We start from the raw sequence: 18,672 nt of genomic DNA, 5'->3' as shown, positions 1-18,672 counted from the left end.
AGTCATTGCAAAAGTTATCGTATTACTTGGAAAATAGTTCTAAGGGAACACTATCATCTTCTAGGGGACTTCAACACCACAAGGACTTTCTATGGTATGAACAACTTTGATACTTTAAGGTAAAATTACATGTTTGTATTATAATATCTTAAGGAATTATTATGTAGTTGATCTATATGTTTTTAACACGGTTCGACACTGCAAATTTAGATGAATTCAAGCTATTTTACTCTAGTTTGGCATGATATTGTATCCACCATGGGAAAAACCTAAAACTTTTCCTTTAATAGTGTAGTCGTTTTACCTTAGAAGTCTAAAATAATATTGCCATTTGTTTCTGGTTTATTGGTATAATACTTGACATGTTTTGCGTGTAGATATAACTGTATGATTGTTCTTCAATGTTGATGGTTCTGTACTTTTCAGATTGCCATTTTTTTTCTTATTGGTAATTGGGGCCGATCAAAGATCATGCCCCTTCTCAAAAAGGTGCCAAGGGCTTATTTAAGCCAGGTCCATGCTTGTAACAAAACCATCAATCATTTTAATCACTAATATATAATTTATAACCGTTTCAAAATTTAAATGCGTCAGGTGGTATTAGAGCGAGTTCGCTCCTTAGACTCTGTGGCTATTCAACCCGCTGCCAGTGGTTACCTTCAGCTGCTGCTGCCCCTGTATTCTCTGCCTGCCTCGTCTGCTGCTGTTTACCTCTCTGTTCATCCGCTGCGTTCCAATTTCGCTGACTGCTGCCCTATCCATTTCGCTGTCCGTTGTATCATTCTCGTCCACCATTCCACGTCTTCCGCCCACCGACCCTTCCAGTTCTCCCGCTGTCGTCGTTAACTCTGCTTGTCCCTTCCCACTGGAACCATCGCTGTCAACTGTTCCCCAACGACTGTCTGTCATTCCCCGCCTCGTCACTTTCACCTTTGTCCATACCATTCACTATAAGTTATATATTATAGTTACAACATTATATAATTTATAATCATATAACTAAATTATATAAATTCATAATTATATAAGTTTTATAATTAATTTAAATTTTATTATATATATATTATTTAATTATCAAAAAACTCGTCTCATTCAATCGTACACCATATGGCTTAAATCCCATCTCCAGGTTGAGCTCGAGCTTCATGACATCACTTCTATAGAGGTAGCCAGACAGAAGGCAAAAGCTGTTGAAAAGAAGCACGAAAAGATGTAGTGGCCAAAGGTTGAAAGAGTATATTCGAGACGAAGATTTTCCCAAGCTGTGAACACGAATAACACAAAATATGTTCCACCACATCTTCGTGAAGGAGAAAAAACTAACTTGGAAATGCAAAGAATGAAAGAGGGAAAGTGCAAACGTTGTGGCGAAAAATGGGATCCTAAACATAGGTGTGCTAAAGGAAAAGAGACCAAGAACCTGTATAAATGTGAAGCAACTAATGATTCAGACAGTGATGAATTAGACATAGAAGAAATCGAAGATTCTCCAAAATTCTCTCCAGAACTAGATAATGAGAATATTCTACAGGTATCATTATCGGCCATGACAGGTATATCGCAGCCCCAAACATTAAAGTTAAAAGGACATATCAAGAAGAGCAACGTAATGGTTCTGATCGATACCGGTAGCACCCACAACTTTTTGGACTCAACTATGGTGAAAAGACTCAACATTTTCACATTTCCCATGCCCAACATGAAGGTGATGGTAGTTGATGGTAAGAAAATTGAAAAAGTAGGGAAATGCCATAAAGTCAAATTACAGATTCAAGACTATAATCTAGAATCTCCGTTCTACATTGTACCATTAGGGGGAGTGGATGTGGTCCTAGGTATCCAATGGCTTCAAACCCTAGGCACTTACTCTGCCAACCATCAGAAGCAATTTATAAAATTTAAATGGGAAGGGCATAAATACAAGTTATATGGGTTCCAACCCCCTCAGAACCAAATTGTATCATCATCTCAGATGATGAAAATGATTTGGAAGGGAGCACCAACTTATGTAGTACAATGTCATCAATTAGAAATGTTAACTTCGAATCTGGTCAACGAAGAAGCACCAGAAGTCCAAGAGCTAATTCAAAAGCATGAAAAAGTCTTCCAAGACCTTCCAATGAAGATGCCTCCTAAAAGAGAAATCGAGCATACAATAGAAGTCAAAGCAGGATCAAATCCCATCAACATCAAATCGTATCGATATCCACATCATCAAAAAACTAAAATTGAGAGATTAGTCCAAGATCTTTTAAAGTGTGGCATCATCACAAAAAGTAGAAGTCCATATGCTGCTCCAGTTGTATTAGTTCGAAAGAAAGATGGATCATTCAGATTATGCATTGATTATCGAGGACTAAACAAAATAACAATTAAAAACAAGTTTTTCCAATTCCTTTTATTGATGAAATGTTGGATGAACTACATGGCGCTAAATACTTATCAAAATTGGACTTAAGGTCAGGGTATTACCAAATCAGAATAAGGTTGGAAGACGTAGCAAAAACTGCGTTCCAAACACATGAAGGTCATTACAAGTTTAAAGTAATGCCTTTTGGTTTAACCAATGCACTGATAACATTCCAAGTTACTATGAACGAGCTTTTTCGTCCATATCTAAGGAAGTTTGTGTTAGTATTCTTTGATGACATTCTAATTTAGAGTAAAACATGGAAGGAGCACCTATAACATTTGGAGCAAGTTTTCACTGTATTAGAAAAATATTAGTTCTATGCCATGAAGTCCAAATGCGCTTTTGGGAAGGAAGAAGTAGAGAATCTCGGAGATATAATATCCAAGTAAAGAGTAAAAGTAGATCCTCGTAAGATCAAGGCTATAAGGGAATAACCCAAACCAGTTAATATCTCCAAGCTAAGAGGATTCTTAGGATTGACTGGGTATTATTGAAGATTTATTAAAAACTATGCCCATATAACCGCACCCCTAACGAACCTTCTAAAGAAGAACTCATTTCGATGGAATGATGAAGCAAAAAAGTGTTTTGAAGACTTGAAGGAAGTTATGTCTAATGCCCTTGTATTGGCAACTCCAAACTTCTCAAAACCATTTGTAATTGAGTGTGATGCTTCAGGTTTTGGCATAGGAGCAGTACTAATGCAGGATGGACACCCAATCACGTTTGAGAGCAGGAAGCTCAATAAGCAAGAACGTCTCAAGTCTACATACAACAAGGAAATGCTTGCTATTATGCACGCATTAGCCAAATGGAGACAATATCTCTTGGGAAGTAAGTTCCTAATACGAACAGATCATAATAGTCTTCAACATCTCCTCCAACAGAAAACACTATCTACAGAACAACAAAAATGGATTGAAAAAATCGCCACCTTCGACATGGATATATTACATAAGAAGGGGAAAGATAACGTAGTAGCTGATGCTTTGTCTAGGAAAGACGAAGAACCATCATTACTTGCAATCTCTGTTGTTGTTCTCGAATGGCTTAATGAGATTCAAAGTGAATATGCAAAAGATCTCGAAACAAGTGCTATAATTAATAACCTTCCTCAGAATTCAAAATTTGAATGGAAAAATGATATTCTATGGTACAAGGGAAGAATTTATCTGAGTTCAAATTCCAAATTTAAAGCCAAGATTCTCAAAGAGTCGCATGATTCACTATCAGCCGGACATGTAGGATTCTTTAAAACCTACTATAATGCACACCAGTCATTCTTTTGGAAGGGAATGAATAGTGATATTCAAAAATATGTAGCAGAATGTGATCAATGTCAGCGAAATAAAAGTGAGAACATTATGACCCCAGGGTTGCTCCACCCCTTAAATATCCCAAACCAAAAATGGGAAGAAATATCAATGGATTTTATTGAAGGATTACCCATGTCAGATGAGAAAGATAAAATTCTTGTAGTAGTAGACAAACTCACAAAGTATGCACACTTCATAGGAATGAAGAAATCAAATTCAGCAAAAGAGATTGCCGAGATATTTTGCAAGAATGTCTACAAATTACATGGATTTCCTAAATTCATTGTTAGTGATAGAGATCCCAAGTTTAAAGGGAATTTTTGGAAGGAGCTTTTCAAACATATTGGAACATACCTCAACATGAGTTTTGCATATCATCCTCAAACAGACGGTCAGACAGAAATTGTCAATAAGTGCTTAGAAGCTTACCTTCGTTGTTATGCAGCAGACAAACAAAATAAGTGGGCTTAGTGGTTACATCTCGCTAAATGGTGGTACAATTCAACTTATCACACTTCCACAAAGATGACCCCATTTCAAGCTCTGTACGGATATGAACCTCCCAAATGGAAGGATTTGGCCATTTCCGAGACAAAAGTTCTAGTAGTAAAGGAGCAATTAGAAGAAACCCAAAATTTTTTTCAAACATTAAAAGAAAATCTAAGTATTGCAAGAAATCGCATGAAGTAGCAGGCCGATCGACACAGAATGGAGAGAGAATTTGAAGTTGGAGAATGGGTATTTGTTAAACTTCAGCCTTACAAGCAATTATCCCTAAAACAAAAAAAGAAAAACAAATTGGTGCCAAAGTTTTATGGACCATATCAGATTAACAAAAAGATCAGCCAAGTAGCATACAACTTAAGCCTTCCGGACAATAGTCGAGTTCACGACGTTTTCCATGTATCTTGTCTTAAAAAGGCATTGGGCAGATAACAATCAGCACAGACAATGCTTTCGATATTAGATGATGAAGACAAGTTCATCTTAGAACCAAAAGGAATTGTCACCACCAGGGAAAGGAAGTTGCAATCTTGAGTAATTAGTGAGTACCTTATCAAGTGGAAGAATCTACCAGAAGAAGAAGCCTCTTGGGAGACAGAAGCTTTTTGCAAAAAACACCCGTCGTTACGTATGCTTTGAGGACAAAACATCTTTTCAAGAGGGAGGCAATGTTATGTAATTAATTAATTGGGGCACGATCAAAGATCATGCCCCTTCTCGAAAAGGTGCCAAGGGCTTATTTAAGCCAGGGCCCTGCTTGTAACAAAACCATCAATCATTTATAATCATTAATATATAATTTATAACTGTTTCAGAATTTAAATGCGCCAGTGGCTGTGGCAACCATCTTTCACAAGTTATGGCATAAATCGATAAGGAGAACTAGTAAAATGAAAATGAATTTGTTGTCCTTTCATTTCTTAATGGGATCAATTGCATGCTTGTAGGGTATATTCAATAGTGTTAATGAAGTGGTTGAATTGCTTGAGGGTTTGACCAGATATGCTGATTATGGATGATGATATACATTTTGAGAACATGTACTGTTGTTCAGTTCTTATCAGGGTTTACGGTTTACCCCATTATACTGTGTACTGTTATTTTATTTTCATTTGTATTTCTTTTGGCATTTAGGAGCTGCCTTGGGCACTCCCACATCATTATTGCAGCTTGTTATACTGTAAATGGAAAAATGTAGACGTGATTTTTGAAGTTGGCACTGAAATCACACGGTGCAATTTCTGGTGCTAAGAGGACCCAAACTGCTATGCTACAGATCTGAGTTCTTTATCTTTTTCCAAGCTAATCCAACTTGTGTCCATCTTTCTGTCTCTTAGGCATCTTCTCTCATTGAATGATTGTTTCTTTCTAGATCATGAAGTACAGTGCCATTTTCTTGGCTTTCTCACAGTTCTGTATGACGACTTTAAAAGATCTGCAATGTAACACATGCAGATCATATATTTCAACCTTTAATTCTTTATGATTACTACAAAAAAATGCAACACGATGCTTGCAAAATGCAATTCTCAACCTGCAAGCATATGCCTTAACTTGTACCAAAGGGGTGCCAATGTTAGAAAATTCTCTCCCTTTTTTTTCCGCTTGAAAAATGATATTCATATTGCTGTTCAAAGACACTTACATAAGGTCCGAGGTTTCTTGTACCTCTGAAAACTAGAAGAGTCCATAGTCACCAATACTTACAGGCTACAGCTTACTTGGATGCTTTTGAAAAGCAAAACTCCACTGACACCAATGCTTACAATTTCCCAGGAAAAAAACATACTGACCATTTCTCAAAACACAGAGTGTCCATGACTATCACACCAGACCTTACATATTTCTGTTTTGACAACCTACACTACTTGGTTCTTCAAACTATACATGTAAACATATCCAAAAGTTCAAGAGAGAGTGGAAGTACCTCTTCAGAGGCTTATATGAGAGTCTGTCTCACTTGGGGGTGAAGGATTTAACACCAATGGTCGATCTGCATGCTTTTGTGTGAAGGTGCGGGCTGAGGTACCTTCTTCATTATTGATGATGGACGTTCTGAGTAGCAATGTTTCATCTCACTCTTGAATTACCTGCTTGATTTGCTAGGCTGGATCTCCATATTCCTTGAAAGTTCTTGCTAAAATTTCCAGCTTTAGGTCAGTGTTCTTCAGGGCCAATAATACTTGGTGCATCTTGTCCTTCGTTGCCTCCAATCTATCTTCAATTGCATCCTTTCCCTGGTAAGACTCTCTACCACCTTCAGCCTTGAACCAATATTGCCATACATTATTCTATTTTCTTCCCTCAATTGGTCAAGGGTGATGGGGGGCAAGGTTTGTTGTTTTCAGCTCCTACCGCTTGATTCAATTAATTCCATCTTCTTTCTAAGCCTTCTGTGTATATCCTGACTGAAAGCGAGAGAATGATCCTGGAAGATGATCTGTTGAGCTGATATTCTCTGCCCTGCCACCCTGCCAACTATCCTCATAAATTTCAATCTATATTGGGGTTTTGGAAGGCATGCAATGTCCTTTGGGGGAATGATTACAATCTCCAAAAGATTAATGGTGATATGAGTAGGAAATGCAAAGAGGGCTGGAGTAGTGCAGAGAGAAAAGATTGTGTGCATGAACTGCACGCAGTATGATATTTAACTTAGGGGTTGACATAGGGACCTACTCTATTTCTTCACCCCCTTGTTTCCCTAATATCCTTGTTAATATTTTCTTTCTTACCCTCGCTTTCTTTTGGAATCTCAACTGCAACATTGGCTAATCTATCCACTATTTTGTTGAAGCTTGTGGTAGCTTCGGAAGGTCTTTTGCATAGGCTTGGTGTCTTAGCATGTGGAAGATAATTTATTGCCTCTTTAGGTGTTTGCTTGGTGGAGTAAGTGATTTATGTTTTCTTTCCTAATTCTGACTTAGGAAAAATACAATAATTAAAGTCAATTAATTATTGTGAACTATCAAGTCACTTTCTAAGGATAAATAATTTAATTATTTAAGTGATTTAAAAATAATCTCAACCATTGATCTCCAAAGAGGTGAAGACCACAAGAACACAAGAGAGAGGCAACTACACATTTTTGGGAAAGTGATTTTCTCAAGTAGGAGAGAGCGAATTCTTTGGAGTGTGAGGCTCAGTTCGACTGAGGAGAAGGAAGAAGAATACATGGATAATTTTGGGGTGCTTCCAAGATTCCAATTTGTTGGGAATTGGAGAGGCTGAATTGCTGAAGTGAGAAGGAGGCGTAGTTGCTAGGGAGGGCGATTTGTCAGGGTTGAGTTGTGAGTGTGCAGAGGCTGAGTGAGAACTAGGCACAAAGGCCGATTTTTTGGTGAGAGGCGGGCTGATTTTCTTTAGGATGGAATTCTTTAGAGGTTGATTTCCAATTGGACGATTTTCCTTGGGCCGAATTATTCTAGTGGGGTTGAGTTGCAGGTTCCAGTCACTGTATTTTTCTTTGTAAATTCTCTGTGGTTTGAAACCCAGATTTTCCAGATTAATAAATGATGGAGAATTGTTATGGGTGAATTATTTATATTGCAATTTGTGATTGATTTCCTCGATTTATTTCCTTTGCATATATTTCTAGATCTTAAAATACCAATGATTTTGTTTTTTGATAATTCAAGATTTATTTTGTTATTTAAATAAATCGCTAGGAATAAATAATTACTGTGAGAAAATAAATCTGGGCTGGTATTAGGAGATATAACATGGTATCAAAGCTTTTTGGATAATTTTGAGAGAGAGATTTGAAATCACTAGGGTTTGCAGCAACGGGTTTCTCTTTTTTACAACAACATAATTATTTTTAAATTTAGCAGTTGGGTTTTGTGGCTGTGGTCGATTTGTGAAAATGGCATCACTGAGTAGTTTGTGATATGAAGACAGGTTGTATGGGGCTGCTAATTTCAGTCCTTGAAAGAAGCGTGTTGTCGCACAGAGTGTCTACACACTGCGGCAACGCTCAGAGTAAGGGCTGTCACTCTCGATCCTTACTCACTCCGTTTAGACTCTCTCCTAGGCAAGTCAAGGGGGGTAAGTGGATGAGAAAGCCTGTGGATCATGGGCTCTAGGAGATTTTAATGATGGATAACTTGATGAATCTAAATGATTAAATCAGATTGATAGATTAAACGCCAACGTAAACAAGACACGACCACAAGATAGAAACAATTATAGACCAGTGCCTTCGATATTTGAATTAACAAGTTATCCAGAACGATGAAAAGCGACAATCATAAATAATCCATATGCAAGAAATTCTAGATTTAAAATTATTTTCGCTGACTGCCCAAATCTAGATTTAATAAATTTTCTTCAACAGCCAAATATGATTAAAAATGTTTATCGCACCTTGACCATAGGAAAATCATAAAAATTGCATTTAATGACCAAATGACACTAAGGAACTTTAGGTTAAAATTTTTTAATTATTCCTTAGGAATTTAATTTAATCGAAGGGTTAAAAAATCAAAATTTTTAATGGGCCATAGGCCACACTAAAAATTTATTTTAAATCTTTAGTCACCAAATTTAGATTTATGATTTGAAGTTTTTAAATTTTAAATTTTTTAAATGTTTTTGGATTTTAAATATTTAGATGTTTTTAGACTTTTGAAATTTTATATTTTTTAGATTTAAAATTTTTTAATGTTTAGGATTTTTTTTTTTAGAATTTTCTATTTTTTTAAATGTTTTTTTTTTATTTATCAAAGTCAAAATAAAACAAAAATAAAATCTAAATGAAACCAAAATTGAATTTTTATTTTTTAACTAATTAAAAAAAACACATTCATAATTTTTTTTCTTTCTTTAAACGCTAACTTTCTAACCCTAAGTCTAACAATATACAAACCTAACTTAAATCATATGCCTAATAAAAAATAAATCGAAACGTTGTTAACCTCTAACTCTAATGAAAAATAAAAAATCTACGCACAAAAGAAAATTTCGAAATGTTTTTGGTGATTGTAGGTTGGACAGAGGGGAGACCGAGGGAGCTGGAGCGAGCAGTGTATGGAGCCACGGGAATGAAGTCCGAGGGAGCTCAACGTTTGAGCGATGGGCAGCGGAAAGAAGGGATGGAGTAGAAGAGGCACGCAGGGGCAGCGAGATGGAGGTGAGACTGCGTGAGGGTTTGCAGGAAATTGCGTGTTGATGGGGAGGACGGAGCAACGTGATTGGGAGCTGCAGCGAAGGGTGAGCAGGATTGTTTTGCAGGACGCGTGGAGTTGGGAGTATGATGGAGTGGAAGTCTGGAAGACTGCGGGTCTGAATAGGGAGGAGCAGCAACGAAGAGAGGGTTAGGTGCAGGTTGCGTGAGGAGCAGAGGAAGACTGCAAGGGAAAGGAGCAGAAGATGCAGTAAGGAGATGGCAACGATTTTCTGGCAGTGTGGGGAGGAAACTACGCAGGTCTGGGCAGTGGGGATGGATTCGATAGATGGACGGGTAGCAGTGAAGAACGAGGGGTATGGCAGGCTTCTATGGCAGCGTATGGTGAGCCGCAACAATGGGTGAGGATGAGAGACGCATGAAGGTTAGGTAGCAGACATAACTTAGGCAGAAACTCAGATTTCCCCAGATCTTTAAAAAAAATAAATTTAAAGCCCAAAAATAATTTCGAATTTTTCCAGGAAACAACAGAGAAAACAATTTCGAAATCTTGTTCTTAGGAGACTCCAGGTAGCAGAGAAACTGCAGCCCAAGAACCGAGGAAAATTTCCAGACCAAGATCTTATACTAAGCTTAAAATTTATCAATGAAACCCTTATTGAAATTTTCCAGATGTAATTAAAATATTAAATCCACTTGCCTCAGATTTGACCATGAAACCCTCACGAAATTTCCAGATCTAAATTTAAATTTAAACCTTTGGACTGCGAAATCTGGACATGATCCCTACCAAAAGGATGTTGATGAAAAGCCAGAAATCCAGATCTTACCCTTCGAGGCCTAGCACTGGACTTTGCACAACTTTCAACTTCAGATTTGTAGTTGCAATACAACAAAAAAACACCCAAACGATATACACAATGACCCAAAAAAAACACTAAAACCTTGAAAACCAAAGTCAGAAAACTAAAATTAATTACAGATCTATGTACACAAATGGCAGATCTATCAGATCTAGGGAGTGTGAGTCCGACTCCGCTCCCAGATTTGATGATCTGAGGCTCTCAACAGCCAGATCTAACGATTTGGCACAAAAAAATTAAGTTTTTTGAATTTTTAAAGGAGGTACTGAGCTCAAAACCCTCATGCATCACTCATAAAAATATCTTATGATAAGCCCAGGCTCAAATTCAAACTGGGCTCTTCAGAAAACACGGATCGGGAGTTGGCTGGTTCAGCCGAGAACTTCCCCGAACGCCCGATGATCTAATAATCAAGGATTTTCCTGCAAAACTCAATTCAGCTGTCAACATAGAGCGAGAAAACAATAATAAAATTCAGATCTAATAGAGATACCTGCTATTATATTCAAAACTTAAATTATCATTCAAACCCTAGACTTGTACTCAAATCGCTCTTCAGGAGCTATTATTAATGGCAAAAAAGAAATTATCCACGAAAATAATACATCTTATAACATTTCCATGAAGAGTAACACCAGCAGAAATTAACCCCAAAGTCTTTCTTTATTGCTCATAAAAAAGATTACAAGAGAGCTTTTCACTTAGTACACGATCAAAAGATCGGATGATACTGACTGACAAATGACCTCCTATTTAAAGATAAATCTTCCAATAGCTAGTTCGAGTGATCTTTGTCAAAGTGATCTCGACCGTTGATGAGGATCAAAATTTCTTTTAATCTCATCTGTCGATATTTTTTTTTTTTTTGATTACAGTGGAATCGGTAACAGGGGCAGCCTCACGACTCGCGTTACATGGGGTTGATTTTGAACGCTACCTCTATAACCACTGGGAGCTGCGCCCACCCCTCTATATAGCTCCAGGGTAAGTCGGGGGGATTTGAACTCGTGACCTTCAGTATGAAGCCCGCCTTTCTAACGAACTTCACCGCATTGTGATTACCAACTCGCCTACCCCCGTGGGGCTGAAATTTTAAATATTGAGGAAATTTCGAATTTTTTAATTAAATGCATTTTAATAAATTCAAAAATTAAAATTAAAATTTTGCATTTATTTCCTCAAAATTTTAACTTTGACTTAACCCCAGGGACCCAAGGCATAAAATTTAGCAAAATAATCAATTAATCTTAATCCCTGGACTTGTTAAGATTTAATTTTTTTAAAGGATCCATGAATTTTACCTCTGGAAAATTTAAATTTACCTAGGACCTAGGACGTACGACCTATGAGGGGATAAATTATTTTTCTAACCCTCAAGACACTTTACATCATGTTTTTTTACATTTTTACATCTCAAGGGGGAAAACCCATTTGCAAAAGACCCTCACACACTACCCAGTTCTGCGACACAAATATAATCTAGCAGATCAAGCAATTTGTAATAAAATAATCTAACCGAATAGTTAGGAATATTCCCAAATCACTTTTACATAGACTCGATTTAGAACACTAGGACTCTCCTAAGATTCTAGTGACAAAATCCATTCCGGCTTTGGGGTAAGGCTGAAGGAAAACTCTGTCGACCATCCGAGAATGGATCAGTGAGACAAAAGCCCTCTTGGAATGTAGATCGTTACCAGAAAACTAGGTTTACCTAGGTGATTATATACACGACACAGATCTGCTAAGATTATTTACATTATACACATACAGACTGGGTTTACATTATGAGATGATCCTTAGGCTGATGATGATAGCTAGATGGCAGGAATACATCGATCAGGCGCTATCCCTTTTGCGAAAAAAGGGTTTGTACTGCTATGGGTAGTTGACACGTAGTGGTCAACAGAGCAAATTACCATGATTTTGAAAATAAATGGTTTGTGGGGTCTTGTAAACATAGATATTCAAGTTCCTTCAGATCCAAACCTTGCAGTGGAGCATAATCTTAAAGATATGAAAGCAAGGTGTATAGTTTTGGATAGCGTGAGGGATCATATAATTCCTCACATATCAGGGAAGGACACCAAAATGTTAGAGGTGGGTAGCTATGACCGGCCTTTATCAGAGCCTAAATGAAAACAAGAAAATGGTGCTCTGGGAGAAATTAAAAAACATCAAGAGAATAGATCTTAGATTGTAGCATCTTACCTCACGAGGATCTAAGAGACTCATGATGAGCTTGTAGCTGTTGGGGAAACTACGATTGATTTGGAGTTGGTGAATGTTGCTTTAAAGGGTCACGTTAAGCATTGGACCACCTTTGTGGATGGGATCCTTGCTAGGCAACAACTTCCTGATTGGAGCCAGTTGTGGGATGACTTCATCTAGAAGGAGATCTGGGAGAACTCATTGACCGGAGGACAATGAAAGGGTACTGAGGAGAAATATGAGCTTGCTCTTGCTGCACAAGTGAAAAAGGGCAAAGGGAAGGCCAAACAGAACCAAAGTGGAGGAAGACCTTCACAAAATAAGAAGGAGAAGGACATGAGCAATGTCAAGTGCTTTGCATGTCACAAGTTTGGGCATTTTTCCAGTCAACGTCCAAACAAGAAGGGCAAGGGAAAGATGACTACGACAACCACTGCACATATGGATGAGATGGTTGAAAAGTTTGAGAAAAGATTTGCCTTAGTATTTGTGAAAATTCCAAACTGGAAACCTATTGTAGCAATTGGTATTATTTCTCCTAATTGTTAGTTAATTTAACAATTTATCTGCTACGACAAATATCGAAATAAACACATTGCAACTTTCAAAAATAAAATATTGTGGAAAAAATAATGCGTTGGAAACTGAGAAATGCTAGCAAACACACATAAAATTAACACAATTATTTTTGGACAAAAGTCCCCGGAAAAACTCAATGCGGGAAAACCGATGCAACAACTAAGGGTTTTATTATTATGCAACAGTGAGAAATTCCGAGTACAACTGGATGTTGAAATCTGGAAATCCTACAGAGAAAAATACTGGCAAAATCTAGTGAAGAATTTCCTCACCCTCACAGGCAAACCCCGACACAACTTGCCTTCATAAACTCGGCCCTCTAACCCTTTGCGTCAGCCTCTGCACTGCTCTACGCAGTCTGCTTGACGTCAAGCCTATGACTGGTCTTTGATGAAGTCGTTCTGCCCTCTGCTGGCTGGAAAGATGCTTCTCTGGCACTCTGGGACTCCTTCCCAGCCTTTGGAACTGAAGATGTCTTTCCCTCTCAGCAAATTGAACTTGCCTCTAGAAGCTACTACACAGCCCCTGTGTCAGCTTCTCTTTGGCTCTTTTGCCTCTCTGCAAATGCACTCACTGGATCTAGAATACTTCCTCCAGCACTGTCTCTACCCCACACACGGCTTCGATCTCTAGCTCTCTCTGGCGATTGACTGCTGCTACTTTGGAAATCGATCTGTTAAGAAATCGAGCTGCTAAAGTGTCCTCTCCATCGCCACATCAACCTCCTCTTATAATCCTTTGTTGGAGCACCAACGACCAAGATTAAAACGTCATGGATGGCTAGGATCATCTCTAGATCGATCTGTGTGAGTTTCTAGATGATTCTCACATTGACTTAAATAATATTGATTAATTAACCATATTCCATAAGTTTAGACTTAGGAAATATTTAAAAACTGGTTAATAATATAATTAAGTCATTTCTAGGCGGAATTTCCGGAAACAATTTTTGGGTTTTGGAGATCTCATGTATTCTAGCCTCTCCACCAAATTTCGTGGCTAGAACACATCTGACGCTACAAAAACTAGCACTCCCTCTTAGTGAGGAATGTGTTCTAGTGCCGCACTTCCTGCCACAACACACTGTCTCTGTGTCATCTCTTGTCACGCTGCTGATGTCTGCCCATACTGGCCACCAACCATTGCGCAACTTTGATATATGCTGCATCTGTGTTGCTGCTGATGCTGCCATACTGTTGCCAACACTGCATCTGCACTGCAACTCTCTCTCATTTGTTGCTGATGCGACTGCAACATCTACAACTGAAAAGCATCTAAAATACTGAATCAACTGTGTTCAGTATGATGCATCTGTCTCTCAAGTCTCTGGCTGCTACTAGAATCTGCACTGTCACTGAAGGATCTGCGCTGTTGTTGACTCTGCAGTGTGGCATCTGCACTGTTGCCAACTCTGCACTGCGCTCCCCACCATCTGACTGCTACTAGTCTCTGCAATTGTCACTCGGTCTCTGACTGCATCAACTGCCACTGATCCATCCTTCTACTGAATACTGTGGGCCCCTGTAGCAAGGTAATGATCCATGAGGTGGACTCCTTAAGGACCCTGCCCAATCTCTGTAGCTCACTAGGGCTACAACACCAAATCTCCCCACCTCACTCTTGGAGGTATATTGGCGAACATAGCGAAGTCTTCCTCCAAGCTGGAGGAAAGCTTATTGGTCTGAACTGAAGCTGCCTGCTGGTCCTGCTTCTCGTCCTTGTCCTTCTTCCTGAGAGGACACTGGGTACTATAGTGACCGAGCTCACCACACCTGAAGCACTTGACCTTTGACAGGTCCTTCTTCTTTCTCTGCTCCCCTTGTCCCTAACTGGGACACTTTGATGTGAGGGCCACATTCTCCTCCTTCACCACCTTCAGTTCGATTTTTCAATTGTAGGGGTGCAGAAAATTCGATTTGCCTAGGAGAGTGATTCCAACAATCAAAGGGAACAGCTGCAGCTCAGATTTTTGTTTAGACGCAGAGGTTTACGCAGCAACAAATTCAGCGTCGGGTGGAAGAGAAGAGCACACACAACAGAGGGAAAATTTCTCTCAGGGAACTTCGAGTCTCAGAAGTTCGATTTTTCCTTGCAGATTGGCAGTAGTTGTGAGCAAATCTTCTCACTCTAGAAGGGAGTGCGGGTTGTAGAGCAACAACCAAGCAGAAGGAAAGAAGGGATTTTCAACATTTTTCGAGATGGCCACTGTAGGGTTTAGAGACCAGATAGGTTGGATGGATCATGCAACTATGTCATTTGGAAGGCTAGGATGTCCTTTCTTCTAGACGAATATGGCCTGAAAGCCTACATTGTTAATTTAGTAGCAGTTCCTCAGGATGCAGACCAGCTCAAGGAATATAGGAAGGAGATGGCGTGGGCAAAGTGTTTGATCCTGGATGGAGTCCCGGACAATATAGTCTCACATATAGTGGCTAAGGGAACGACCAAAGAAATGTGGGATGCTCCCTCCACATTATACCGGGGTACTTCTGAGCAGCGGAAGATGTTCCTAGAGGAGAAGCTGAGATGCATCAGGATTTAGAAGGGGGAAGGCATAGATCCCTTCCTCACTAGGATTCAGGAGGTCTGAGACTAGCTTTACGCTGTTGGGGAAGTGCCTCAACCTTCAGAGCTAGTACGATTGGCACTCAATAGTGTCTTAGAGGATTGACAAGTCTTCATCCAAAGTATATTATGCAGAGACACGCTACCAGGATGGGACAAAATGTGGGCCGATTTGCAGCAGGAGTTGAGACGAGCTCTGTTGAAGAGCTCCATCAGTGGCAGTAGTAGCAACAGATTGAAGGTGGTGAAGGAGGAGAATGTGGCCCTCGCATCAAAGGGTCCCAGTCAGGGGCAAGGGGAGTAGAGAAAGAAGAAGGACCTGTCAAAGGTCAAGTGCTTTAGATGTGGTGAGTTCGGTCACTACACCGTGCAGTGTCCTCTTAGGAAGAAGGACAATTCGGAGAAATAGGACTAGCAGACAACGTCAACTGAGATTGACCAGTTGTCCTCAAGATTGGAGGAAGACTTCGCAATGTTGGCAACCATACCTCCATGAGTGAGGTGGGGTGACTTGGAGTTGTAGCCCCACAAAGCTACAAAGATTAGGTAGGGTCCTTGAGGAGTCCACCTCATGGATCATTACCTTGCTACGAGGGTTCACAATATTCAGTAGCAAGATGGATTAGTGGCAGATGATGCACTGAGTACCAGAGTTATAGTTGCAAACTTGTAGCAGTCAGATGCTAAGGAGCGCAATGCAATATTGACAATAGAGTAGATGGCTCAGCGCAAAGTTGGCAATAGTGTAGATTTTTCAGTGACAGTGCAAATGATAGTAGCAGTCACAAACTTGGAAGACAGATGCATCATACTGAACACAGTTGATTCAATATTTTGGATGCTTTTCAATTGTAACAGTATGGTCGTGTCAACAACAACACAGATGCAACATCAAAGTTGCGTAGTAGTTGGTGGGATGCAACATCCAAACATCAACAACATGACAAAGGTGATACAAATAGAGGGTGTTGTAGCAGCAGGATGCTGTAGGTTGCAACATGAGTTGTTGGAGCACTAGTTGGAGAGAACACAGTCCTCGCTGAGAGGGAGTGTTAGTTTCTGTAGCATCAAATGTGTTCTAGCCACGAAATTTGGTGGAGAGGCTAGAATACACGAGATCTCCAAAACCTATAAATCGTTTATGGAAATTCCACCTAGAAGTGTCTCAATTAGATTATTAACCGTTTTTAAAATATTTCTTAAGTCTAAACTCAGGGAATATGGTTAATTAATCAGTGTTAATTGAGATAAGGTGAGAATCATCTAGAAACTCACACATATTGACTTCAAGATGATCCTAGCCATTGATTAAGATTTAATCTTGGCCGTTGGAGTCCCAATAGAGGATTATAAGAAGAAGTCGATGGGCACTTGGAGAAGACACTTCTGCAGTTCGATTTTCTTGGCAGATAGATTTCCAGAGAGTAGCAGCAATTGTCGGAGAGCCAGAGATCGAAGCAGGGTCAGTGAGGAGCAGAGACAATGATCCAGAGGAATTTTTCCAGATTTGGAGAGGTAACAACAAGGGGTCGAGTTATTCCCAGTGAGGCAATGCAGAGGACTGCATAGTTGCTACAAAAGCAATTCGATTTTGCTGGAGAGAAATTTGTTTTCAGTTCCAGAGGTTGGGCAAAGGGTCCATAGTGTTGGAGAAGCGATTTCGTTAGCAGAGATAGGCAAAACGACTTCATCAGAGGCTAGACATCATAGAGTCTGTGCAGAGCAGTGTAGAGGTTGACGTAGAGGGTCCAGGAGGACGAGTTTTTTGAAGAGGAGTTGTGCCGGGATTGCTTGTGGAAGAAGGGTAATTCCCTTAAATAATTTTGGCCAGATTTACTTGCTATTTGGATTGCTAGTTGGGCATCCATAGATTGTACTCAGAATTTCACTGTTGCATAATAATAAAAACCCTCACTGTTGCACCGATTTTCTCACATTGGGTTTTTCCGAGGACTTTTGTCCAAAAATAACGGTGTCAATTTTATTTTGTGTGCTCTAGAATTTTCTCAGTTTCTAGTGCTATTTATTTCCGCAGTTTTTTATTTGTGAAGGTTGCAATGTGTTTATTTCGATGCTACTGTAGCAATAAACTGAATAATTAATTTATCAGTTTGAAGAAATAATACTAGTTGCTGCAATAGGATTTCGGTTTGGGAACTTTCACATGGTATCAGAGCATGAGTGATCAGCCGGTAAGCTTAGAAGCAGAGAAATAATTTCGCTGCTCAGAGGGAGTAACATGCCGAAATTCTTGAGGCAATGCAGTAGTCAGCAAGTAGGTCGAATTGTTGGGCCAACAGTTCGATTTTCAGTTACAGGGGTGCAAAAAATTCGATTTGCCTAGGAGAGTGATTCCAGCAGTCAAAGGGAGCAGTTGCAGCTCAAATTTCAGCTGAGTATATTTTTGGCTGGATGTAGAGGTTTCTGCAGTAGTAGAACTAGCGTCGGGTAGAAGAGGAGAGCACACACAACAAAGGGAAAATTTATCTCACGGAACTTCGAGTCTCAGAAGTTCGATTTTTCCTTGCAGGTTGGCAGTAGTTGTGAGCAAATCTTCTCACTCCAGAAGGGAGTGCGAGTAGCAGCCAAGCAGAAGGAAAGAGGGGATTTTTGACATTTTTCAAGATGGCCACTGCAGGGCTTAGAGATTAGGATAGGTTGGATGGATCATCCAACTATGTCATCTGGAAGGCTAGGATGTCCTTCCTTCTAGATGAATATGGCTTGAAAGCCTACATTGATAATGTAGTGGCAGTTCCTCAGGATGTAGACCAGCTCAAGGAATATAGGAAGGAGATGGTGTGGGCAAAGCATTTGATCCTGGGTGGAGTTCGGGACCATATAGTCTCACATATAGTGGCCAAGGGAATGACTAAAGAAATGTGGGATGCTCTCTCCACACTATACCGAGGTACTTTCAAGCAGCGAAAGATGTTCCTGGAGGAGAAGCTGAGATGCATCAGGATGCAGAAGGGAGAAGGCATAGATCCCTTTCTCACCAGGATTCAAGAGTTTTGAGACCAACTTTCAGTTGTTGGGGCAACGCCTCAACCTTCAGAGCTAGAATGATTGGCACTCAACAATGTCTCAAAGGAT

General features: G+C 39.5%; 1 protein-coding gene across 5 annotated transcripts in view; it reads left to right on the top strand.

Annotated features, from left to right (window-relative positions):
* The window catches only part of LOC149264869 (DEAD-box ATP-dependent RNA helicase 17-like), a 197,888-nt gene that overhangs the window by 20,964 nt on the left and 158,252 nt on the right, over positions 1-18,672 (top strand). The gene's annotated exons all lie outside the window — the stretch shown is intronic.

Source organism: Pinus tabuliformis, chromosome 6 (genome assembly GCF_031772625.1).
Source record: "Pinus tabuliformis cultivar Carrire ecotype Pingquan chromosome 6, CPIR1, whole genome shotgun sequence".
Lineage (NCBI taxonomy): Eukaryota > Viridiplantae > Streptophyta > Pinopsida > Pinales > Pinaceae > Pinus > Pinus tabuliformis.
The sequence above is the reverse complement of the archived record's forward strand: the minus strand, read 5'-3'. Positions and strand labels throughout refer to the sequence as shown.